This window comes from Dendrobates tinctorius, unplaced genomic scaffold, assembly GCF_039654945.1.
Source record: "Dendrobates tinctorius isolate UK_male_01 unplaced genomic scaffold, ASM3965494v1 ptg000129l, whole genome shotgun sequence".
Taxonomy (NCBI): domain Eukaryota; kingdom Metazoa; phylum Chordata; class Amphibia; order Anura; family Dendrobatidae; genus Dendrobates; species Dendrobates tinctorius.
The window spans coordinates 43,481,134-43,492,727 of record NW_027361797.1 but is presented as its reverse complement, the minus strand read 5'-3'; positions in this window follow the sequence as shown (position 1 = coordinate 43,492,727).

Here is an 11,594-nt window from a genome sequence, read left to right as displayed (position 1 = left end):
ATATCCTGACGAAGTCTCCCCACCTCCGTATAAACATCCTCAATTTTCTCCGTCAGGGATGTCCTGGTCAAAGAGATAGCTTGCATCAACTGCTCAGGTGCTTGTTTGAGGGTCAGTTCCTCCTGTTCCATCTCCTCCTCACCCCCAGAATGGCGATTTTTGCGCTGAACTTGAGAGGAAGTGCTCCTATTATGTCGTGCACTTTCAGCAGGGTCAAGTCTAGAAAACTCCTTCAATTTCTCCGCTGCCGCTCCTGACCCTTTTAGTCGGCTCATGATTATCTGCAGTGCGGTCTGAAGGAACAGCTAAAATGTCTGGTCTAGGTATCACCCACCAGAGATGAAGATTGCAGCAGGGCTGGTAACAGTTAATTGTATATCAGGCTACAGGAGGACGCCTCAGGGATTATGAGGATGGCAACCAGATACAGTACAGATCTTTATGGCCAGGGGAGGGAGAGGGGGCCCCACAAAAGCAGCTACAATGGGGGAGGGTGTACAGAGCCTCCCTTAGTGATGGCGCCAGCCGGCGCAGTGAGCGATTAATAGGAGAGGGATATCGCGCAGGGCCCACTTTTTCAGGGCACTCACCGCGCAGTTCCTCAGATTGTCCGTCAGTTTCTTCACTGCCCGGCGGCGGTGCAGCAATGTGAGCCGACGCCACAGCTCTCTGTAGCTGAGCCGCGCGCCCAAGATGGCCGCCGCCTCTTGGGGAACCAGCCGCCCGCTCCTGTCTCCCCCGCCGCCCGCTCTCAGAAGCTGCCTCCCGATCTGCCGCGGGGTACCCCGGGGGTCCCGGTGTCCAAGGGGTCCAGCCAGCTGTAAGTAAGCCCCTATGAAGGGGTCCAAGGTCCAGGATCTGCCAGGATAATGAGGAGCTCTCTTTACCAGCGTCCTCTCCCGCTCACGGCATAGCCACGCCTCCCAGAATTACACAAAATTACTCTATTCAGGGAGGGACCACAGCCTGTAGGACCCTTTGCCCAAATGTCAAAGAGGCCGACAGATCTAGTCTATAGTGACTCTAGAAGGTGGAAGGTGATGACCATGTAGAAGCCTTACAGATCTGTTCGATAGACACGTCTGCCCAGGAGGCTGCCATCGCCCTTGTAGAGTGGGCTGTCAAATCACCTGGGACCGGTCTTCCTGCACCCACATAGGCCAACTTGATCATCTCCCTTATCCATCTGGATAGGGTACTTTTCGAGGCTGCCATCCTCTTCCTAGAACCCTGGAAGGAGATAAACAAAGCCCTATCCTTCCTATCAGATTGTGTTGCCTGTAAATAATGAAGAAGGCACCGCCTGACAGCTAGCATATGAAACAGTTTTTCCTTATCATTTCTAGGGTCAGGGCAGAAGGAGGGTAGGGATATGTCCTGGGACCTGGGACAGGTCTTAAGACTATTCTATCATCCATTATGACTGTGAAGGGAGGATCTGCTGAGAGGGCTTGTACAGTATGTCTCCAATCCTATGTGCAGACGTAAGGGCCACCAGGAGTATGGATTTTAACCAACTTTAAGGACGCCTCCTCTAGTGGTTCGAATGGTGGTTTGGTTAGAGCATTCAGTAGCAGATTTACGTCCCATGGAGGGACTCTGGTTATCGGGGTTGGCCTGGCTCTAGTGCAGGCCTTGAATCTTATTACCCAACGGTTACCCGCTAAGTTGTAGTTGTAGTGACCCCAGTGCTGACACTTGAACTTTCAATGTACTTAATGCTAGGCCTTTATCTCATCCACTCTGTAGGAATTCAAGAATTTCCTTCAGGGGCACCTTCCCTTCTGGAGAACATCCTGTAGAGGATAAAAATCTCTTGCATGTCCTCCTGTAAATCCTTGTCGTGACTGGTTTTCTACAGGCTAGTAAGGTGGAGATTAGACTATAGGGGGTTTTACACTAAGCGATATCGCTAGCAATATCGCTATAACATCACTGGTTTTGTGACGTTATAGCGATATTGCTAGCGATATCGCTATGTGTGATACTTACCAGCGACCGGCTCCCCCGCTGTCCATCGCTGATCGCGCGAGAATGTCCGGCTCCATTTCTCGTCGGGCGCTTCCTGCTGGGCTTCCTGCTGTGACGTCCAGCGACGCGTGGAGGCGGGCGGAAGGACGTCTGGATCGCTGTGTGTGAATGGTAAGTATCGTGCGCTGCGTCGCTGCTGAATCGCTGTGAGATCTTTCTGTATGAAAGCTCACTAGCGATCATTTAGCGATGCACCAGCGATCCTGACCGGGTGGGATCGCTGGTCGGATCGCTGGTGCATCGCTAAATGTAAAAGGGCCTTATCCGAGAATCCCCTACCCTCTAGCACCGACCTCTCAAGTTCCAGGCTGTCAAGTGCAGCCCAGACACCTGAGGATGAAGTACCGACACTTGAGCTAGTAGGTCCGGGATCTCCGGAAGAACCCAGGGATCCGTGACTGACATACTCCTGAGCCAAAAAAACAAGCCCTCTTTGGCCAGAAGGGGGTATGAGGATTACTCTTGTCCCGTCCTGTCTGACCTTCCTGAGGACCGCTGGTATCAGGCACATTGGGGGAAAGGCATATGCTAGAGGAAAGTTACATTTGATCTGAAAGGCGTCCACTACGTAGGTGTTCTCTCTCGGGTTCAGGGAGCAGAATTTTTTGAGTTTGGTGTTTTGTCGGGTGGCAAACAGGTCGATGTCTGGTTCCCCCCACATCTGTACCAACTGCTTGAAGATTGCCGGCTTGAGGGACCATTCTCCCTGCAGAAGCGGCGTGCGGTTTAAAAAATCACGTTGTCCTTTCCTCTGATATGGAGGGCTGATGGTGATAGAATGTTTGCCTTTGCCAACTGGAAGATCTGTCTGGCTATCTGCAGCAAGGTGTGGGATCGTGTACCTCCCTGATGGTTCATATATGCTACTGTGACCTGATTGTCCGACAGTACCTATACATGATGGCCCTGCAGGAATGGTACGAGAGCCTCTAGAGCATTCTGTACTGCCAGCAGCTTCAACATATTCGAAGAGGTTCCCTCTTCTAACTGTGACCATGTACCCTGAACCAGGTGACTCCCCAGATGAGCCCCCCGTCCCCTGGGACTGGCATCCGTGGAGACTACCCTGGAGATGTGACGGAACCAAGGTACTCCTTGAATGGTTTTTATCCTTAACCACCAACAGAGGGAATGCACGACTTGTTGCGGTAGAACTAGTGTATAGGCTAGTTGCCCCTGCAAGTGACACTGGCTCTCCAGGACGAACTCCTGCAAATCCTTTGAATGGATCTGCGCCCATTTTACCGCCAGAATACATGAGGTTAGGGATCCTAGGAGCGACATTGCGCTTCTGAGAGTCAGGACTGGATTTTGCATTGTCTTGAGAATGAGAGCAAACAGTTTTTCTTTTTTTGTCCTATGGGAGACAACATTCCTGCTTGCGGGAGTCAAGCATGAGGCCCAAAAGGATATGAGTTGTCTGTGGTAGTAACCTTGATTTTTCTAGGTTTAAACACCATCCTAACTCTCTTAAGGTGGCCATTATGTTTCTATTTGACAAACAACACCCTTGTGAAAAAAAATCAAATAAAAAAAACACAAAAGACACGAAGACACAGATAAAAATACTCGCAGATATTTATCTGCCTACAAATGAGTATGAGGCCTCTAGTAATTAGTGAATATTCTTAGTGTAGTTGTCTAGAGGAACCACAGTATTCAATATAATGTACTTGCACTGTGTTCAAATAATCACATTTCCATCATCACAATTATTAGCCACTGCAAATAAGGAAATAGAGTGGGGAACATATCCATAAATGTTTTATATAAAGCAATGAACAATAGTCCCCTTTATACCAATAGCCATAACACATAGGCACATAATTGCATATAGTCACAATTCCTCTACAGCGCTACAAAATATAACATAGACATTCTGTAAATGACATGAGGCCAATATATATGCAGCATAAAATATATAAAGCTCAAAGTGTGTATGTATATATGTATGTGTGTATGTATGTGTGTGTATGTATGTATGTATGTATGTATGTATGTATGTATGTATGTATGTATGTATGTATGTATGTATGTATGTGTGTGTGTGTGTGTGTGTGTATGTATGTATGTATGTACGGGATAGGCATCTGCACCGTCGCAGCTACAGCCACAAAATTTGGCACAGTCACACGTCTGGACCCCGAGAGCGTCCTAAGCTATGTTGTGAGGTGAAATTTTAACCCCGCGCGTTCCAATTCACCAAACAATTTTGCCCCTATCTACATACTGGGGGAAAAGTGTGTGCGCGTCAAGCCCCGCCCCTAATTATGAAGTCATAATGCCTGTATTTGCATACTGGGGAAGCAGTGTGTGCGTATCAAGCCCCGCCCCTCATTATGATGTCACAATGGTTGCCATGGCGGCGCTGATGTCATCATAGATTGCAAGCCCCGCCGCCGCTCATTATGATGTCATAATGGTTGACTATGGGTTGGAGGATGTGTGATGGGTATATGGGCATGGGACTATGGGATGGAGGATATGTATGACGGGTATATGGGCACGGGACTATGGGATGGCGGATATGTATATGGGCACGGGACTATCAGATGGAGGATGTGTGATGGGTATATGGGCATTGGACTATGGGATGGAGGATATGTATGACGGGTATATGGGCATGGGACTATGGGATGGAGGATATGTATGATGGGTATATGGGCATGGGACTATGGGATGGAGGATATGTATGATGGGTATATGGGCATGGGACTATGAGATGAAGGATGTGTGATGGATATATGGGCACTCGACTATGGGATGGCGAATATGTATGATGGGTATATGGACATGGGACTATGGGATGGAGAATATGTATGATGGGTATATGGGCATGGGACTATGGGATGGAGAATATGTATGATGGGTTTATGGGCATGGGACTATGGGATGGAGGATGTGTGATGGTTATATGGGCACTGAACTATGGGATGGAGGATATGTATGATGGGTATATGGGCACTCGACTATGGGATGGGCAATATGTATGATGGGTATATGGGCACGGGCCTATGGGATGGAGGATGTGTGATGGGTATATGGGCACTCGACTATGAGATGGAGGATATGTATGATGGGTATATGGGCACGGGCCTATGGGATGGAGGATAATTATAATTTGTTATAACTAACCACAGTTAGTTACTATGCCCGGGCAGCGCCGGGCTCTTCAGCTAGTATAATATAAAGGCAGGAATGAAGGAAGAGAGTTCGAAACTGGTCACACTAAAAGAACCATAATACCTCACTGAATCAGTGAGCATTCAAGGTGACCATGAAAGTTCGAACACAGCAATGCCGCATTTATCACATATTCTTGCGGCACACATTAATATTGTCAGATCTCACCCAAAAATGAGGAGTCCATTCCTTCCAATACCCTTTAGAATGACCGTAGAACCATGATGGGTTCTACATCATGGTGATGTCAGTCACAGCGCCGTCCCATTTGCAGCGCGTCACACGCCGGGGGCGTGGCTTACAAAGGACGCGGCCTCCAGCTCAAACTATATGAACCACAAAAGCGGGGGATGACGGTAAGGCAGCGGTATTTTTTGCTATAACTCCCCTGATGAGTGTACTATAACGAAACGCGTCAGGAGACGCAATCCTCTAGGCAGGCAGTGCCTGGTATCGCCCGTCATGGTTCTACGGTCATTCTAAAGGGTACTGGAAGGAATGGACTCCTCATTTTTGGGTGAGATCTGACAATATTAAAGCCGCAGTAATATGTGATAAATGCGGCATTGCTGTGTTCGAACTTTCATGGTCACCTTGAATGCTCACTGATTCAGTGAGGTATTATGGTTCTTTTAGTGTGACCAGTTTCGAACTCTCTTCCTTCATTCCTGCCTTTATATTTTATGCTGCATATATATTGGCCTCATGTCATTTACAGAATGTCTATGTTTTATTTTGTAGCGCTGTAGAGGAATTGTGACTATATGCAATTATGTGCCTATGTGTTACGGCTATTGGTATAAAGGGGACTATTGTTCATTGCTTTATATAAAACATTTATGGATATGTTTCCTTATTTGCAGTGGCTAATAATTGTGATGATGGAAATGTGATTATTTGACCACAGTGCAAGTACATTATATTGAATACTGTGGTTCCTCTAGACAACTACACTAAGAATATTCACTAATTACTAGAGGCCTCATACTCATTTGTAGGCAGATAAATATCTGCGAGTATTTTTTATCTGTGTCTTCGTGTCTTTTTGTGGATTTTTTTATTTGAGTTTTTTTCACAAGGGTGTTGTTTGTCACATTTTAATTAGACCCTCATTAAAAGTTAAATTTTATCCATTGCTATTCACAATCAGTTTTTTGGATATACAATCCCGCTAATATTATTCATTATGTCTTCTACTTGACGTTGGCAGTGAGTAAAGGACCGACCATTAAAAATCATTCAGGTATGGAATCACTAGTCTGTCCCTTTAATAATAATAAAAAAATTTTCTATAGCGCCGACATATTCCGCAGCACTTTACATTTCAGAGGGGACTTGTACAGACAATAGACATTACAGCTTAACAATAATCACATAGATCATAACAGATACCAAGAGGAATGAGAGCCCTGCTCGCAAGCTTACAATCTATGAGGAAAGAGGTAGACATGAAAGGTGGGTAGTAACAATTGCCCTGATTGTATGGACCAGCCATAATGTTAAGTGTGTAACAGTACAGACACAGAAGGCTAATGGATGCATAAAGCATGTGTGATCATGATGCGGGAAACCTGGTTATGGTAAAACTTTTGGCTGTGCCACACAGGGATAGATTAGGTTAATGTGTTGAGGCGATAGGCCAGTCTGAATTAATGAGTTTTCAGGGCACGCTTAAAATTGTAGGGATTGGGGACTAATCGTATTGTCCTGGGAAGTGCCTTTCAAAGAATTGGCGCGGCACGTGCAAAGTCTTGGAGACGGGAGTGGGAGGTTCTGATTATTGAGGATGCTTATACTCACGTCATCAGCAGAACAGAGGGCGCAGGTAGGATGGTATTCTGAAACAAGAGAGATGTAGGGTGGTGCTGAGCCATGGAGGGCTTTGTGGGTGAGGGTAATAAGTTTATACTGAATTCTGGAGTGGATGGGTAGCCAGTGTAATGACTGGCACAAGGTAGAGGCATCGGTGTAACGATTGGTGAGGAATATGATCCTGGCTGCAGCATTCAAGACAGATTGGAGAGGGGAGAGTTTGGTAAGAGGGAGACCGATTAGAAGAGAGTTACAATAGTCCAGACGAGAATGAATAAGAGAAACAGTAAGAGTTTTTGCGGAGTCAAAAGTAAGAAATGGTCGAATTCTAGAAATGTTTTTGAGGTGCAGATGACAAGAGCGAGCCAGTGATCGAATGTGGGGGGCAAAGGAAAGCTCGGAGTCAAGTATGACCCCAAGACAGCAGGCATGTTGCTGGGGAGTAATAGTGGAGCCACACACGGAAATGGCAATGTCAGGTATAGGTACATTAGTAGCGGGAGGAAACACTAGGAGTTCAGTCTTTGACAGGTTCAGTTTCAGATATAGTGAGGACATGATGTTAGACACAGCGTTTAGACAATCGCCGGTGTTTTCTAGAAAGGCTGGCGTGATGTCAGGAGAAGAAGCGTATAATTGGGTGTCATCGGCATAGAGATGGTACTGATTGTTTGACCAATAGGGGCAGTGTACAAGGAGAAGAGGAGGGGGCCTAGAACCGATCCTTGAGGAACCCCAACAGTAAGTGGAAGATGAGAGGAGGAGGAGCCAGCAAAAGATACAGTAAAGGAGCAGTCAGAGAGATAGGAGAGAACGGTGTCCTTGAGGCCAATGGAACGGAGCATAGTGAGGAGGAGCTGATGATCCACAGTGTCGAATGCTGCAGAGATCCAAGAGAATTAGCATGGAGTAATGACCATTTGATTTAGCTGTCAGTAGATCATTAGAGACTTTAGTGAGGGCAGTTTCAGTAGAGTGTAAAGAGCGGAAAACCAGAATGGAGAGGGTCGAGAAGAGAGTTATCAAAGAGATAGCGGATAAGATGGGAGTGGACCAGGCGTTCCAGGAGTTTAGAGATGAAGGGAAGATTAGAGACAGGTCTATAGTTAGCGGCACAGTTTTGGTCGAGGGATGGTTTTTTAAGTAGTGGATGTATGATGGCATGCTTAAATGAGGAGGGAAAGAAACCAGAAGAGAGAGAGAGGTTAAATATTTTAGATAGGTGACGGGTGACAGCAGGGGAAAGGGACTGGAGTAGATGTGACAGAAATGGGTCACTGGTGCAAGTGGTTGGGCGAGAAGATGCAAGAAGCTTGCTTACTACTTCTGTGACTGGTTCAAAATTAGAGAGTGAGCTAGATGCAGTGGGGGAGGGAGGACAGTGCATGGTATGAGGGGATTGGGAGATAATTTCCTGTCGGATCTGGTCAATTTTTTCTTTGAAGTAATTGGCCAGATCGTCAGCTCGGAGCTCCATGGTTGGGGCCTGTACTCTTGGGTTGAGTAGAGAATGAAAAGTGTCAAAGAGACGTATCGGGTTATTGGACAGTGAGGTGATGAGGGTGTTGAAATAAGTTTGTTTGGAGAGGTGAAGTGCAGTGTTGTATGTTCTAAGCATAAACTTATAATGCATGAAATCTTTCTGTAGATTGGATTTTCTCCACAGACGTTCGGCGCACCTGGAGCACCGCTGCAGGAAACGTGTTTGCAGGGTGTGCCAGGGTTGTCGCCGTCTGTGTTGTTGTGTTCTATTTATAGGGGGTGCAAATTCATCCAGGGCACTGCCTCTCAGGTGAGCCGTAACTTCCGCTACCAACTTTGTAAACACTCGAGGGGCTATTGCCAGCCCGAATGGAAGCGCCTTGTATTGAAGATGTTTGATTTCGCCATCTATCGGCACCGCTACCCTGAGGAATTGTCTGTTGTGTGAATGAATGGGCACGTGATAATACGCATCCTTCAAGTCCAGGACGGCCATATAGCAGCTGGGGAAAAGTAACTGAATGGCCGACCTCACTGATTTCATCTTGAATTTTGGGATCTCTAAGTACTTGTTCAGGCCTTTGAGGTTGAAGATGGTCCTGTAAGAGCCATCCAGCTTTTTTTTTATAAGAAACAGCAGACAATAGAAGCCTTTCTCCGGCTCTTCTGCTGGTACATACTGAAGGACCTTCTTCTCTAGGAGGCTTAGAACCTCCATTTCTAGGGCTCTCTGCTCCGCGTTGGATACTCGTGGAGTCGTGATGATAAACTTGTCCGAGGGGTGCCTTCTGAAATCTAGTTTCAGCCCTGCCCCAACTAGATTGAGAATCCAGGGTCTTGAAGATATTCTTTACCAGGCTGGAAGGAAGCGGAAGAGTCTTCCCTGTTATGATTGAGTCACCGGAGGAAAACAAAAATACAAGCTAAGTCCAGAAAATTGAGAGGTTGGTAGCAAGCGGATTGCAGACCCCTGATCCTGATCACCACAACTAACAGTAGCCGTGGGGGGTTCCTACGGTGGTCCTAGACCCCTCGATCACAGCCGGAGAACTACATAAACCTAAAGAAAGGGGAAATCTAAACTGCCCCAGAGCAGACCCCAAAGCAATAGGCAGCCCCCAACATGTATTGACAGTGAAAAACAGAAGAAAGCACAAACACAGATAGAAAGACAGGCTGAGCAAACGATGGGGCCCTTACTAACTAGATAAGACAGGACAGAACAGCTGCTGTCTGCAATCGCGCAAAAAAACCAACTGTCTGATAGAAAAAGGCCCTGAAGTCACTAGACTTCAAAATCACTATATCAGCACTCAGGTATATTCTGAAAACAGAGCAAAAGAGGGCAACTGATCAGAGACAAAAATGGAGTCCAGCCAGTCCCAGCAAGACCTGGCTGAACACATACACTAAGCAAACCAGACAAAATCTCATGGAACAACAGAAGAGCAAAACTTAGCTTTTAGAAGACTGGAATAAACTGGAGGCCAGAGCTCTGAGCAGAGAAGTATCACCAGCAACCCAGCAGGGCGTTGGCAGCCTTATATCCACTCAGTGATTCCGGATGTCCAATCACACTCCACCTGATCTGATGACAAGTCTCTCCCATTCAGATCAGCTTCACCACCCCCCTTCACCAGCAGAGGGAGTTCATCAGACATCAGAGGTGAAGGAGAAAATGAGCTTATAACACTTCCCCCACCTGGGAGATTGAGTCATTTGGAGGATTTCCAATCTATTCGGGAGGAGGCGCCAAAGAAGAACCCTTTGGATCCTCTGCGACTATCCTGCTTCTTTTTCTGATCACTGAGTGGATATAAGGCTTCTTTTTCTGATCCATAAATCCCCTTGTTTTTTGTTATAATCTCTCCTCCGAAAGGACCGATTAAAAGAAGAGTGGGGTAGTTTAGGGAATCCTTTCTTCTTAACGTCCGCTTTCTCTAATAAATTGTCTAGGGCTGGCCCATACAAATACGGTCCCTCACATGGAAGGGAACATAAATTACCTCTGGCCTGAGCATCTCCAGGGCAGCTCTTTAACCAGACCACTCTGCAGACCGCGTTTGACAATGCTGCCGATCTTGCAGCCAGCCTAGCCGAATTGGCAGATGCATCTGCCAAAAAAGCCGCTGCTCCCTTAATCATTGGCAGTGCAGTTTCCGCAGCCTCCGCATACGGATCTTCCTTTAGCTGGTCCTCCAATGTGCTTAACCATACCATGAGGGACCTGGTGTACTAGCCTGTCTCCTGGTAGCGCCTCAAGCCTCTGGACACTACGCTGACAGGCACAGCAAAACCTTCTTGCCACAGCTCACATTGATGTGCCATCCCGGATGAGCTGCACTACCTGAGCCACTTGGGTGGGTTGTAGAGTCCGTCTCATGCTACCACGAGTGTGAAAGCACAACCAACATTCAAAAGTGACCAAAACATCAGCCAGAAAGTATTGGTACTGAGATGTGGTCTGTGGTCCCCACCTGCAGAACCACTCCTTTATTGAGGGTGTCTTGATAATTGACAATTTCCATCTGTTGTCTATTCCATTTGCACAACAGCATGTGAAATTGATTGTCAATCAGAGTTGCTTCCTAAGTGGACAGTTTCACTTCACAGAGTTTGATTTACTTTGAGTTATATTCTGTTGTTTAAGTGTTCCCTTTATTTTTTTGAGCAGTGTATATAAGGGGGTTATGAAATTATATATCTGCAGGATATCTATCTATTGTCCATACATTGTGAATTTAATATCTTTATCTTTCTGTATTTTTAGATAAGATTGCTTTTTTTAATTTTGTCAAGTAGCTTTAAAGGGAATCTGTCACCCTTTTTAGCCCCTATTAGCTGCCGGCATAGACATCGGGGGCTTATCTACAGCATTGTGTAATGCTGTAGATAAGCCCCAGATGTAACCTGAAAGAGAAGAAAAACACGTTATATTATACTCACCGAGGTGGGCGGTCCGGTCCGATGGGTGTCGCCGTCCCGTCCGGCGCCTCCCTTCTTCATGCGATGACGTCCTCTTCTCCCGTCCTGTAATGGCTCCGGCGCAGGCGCACAGCTCTGCCCTGTTGAGGGCAAAGCACAAT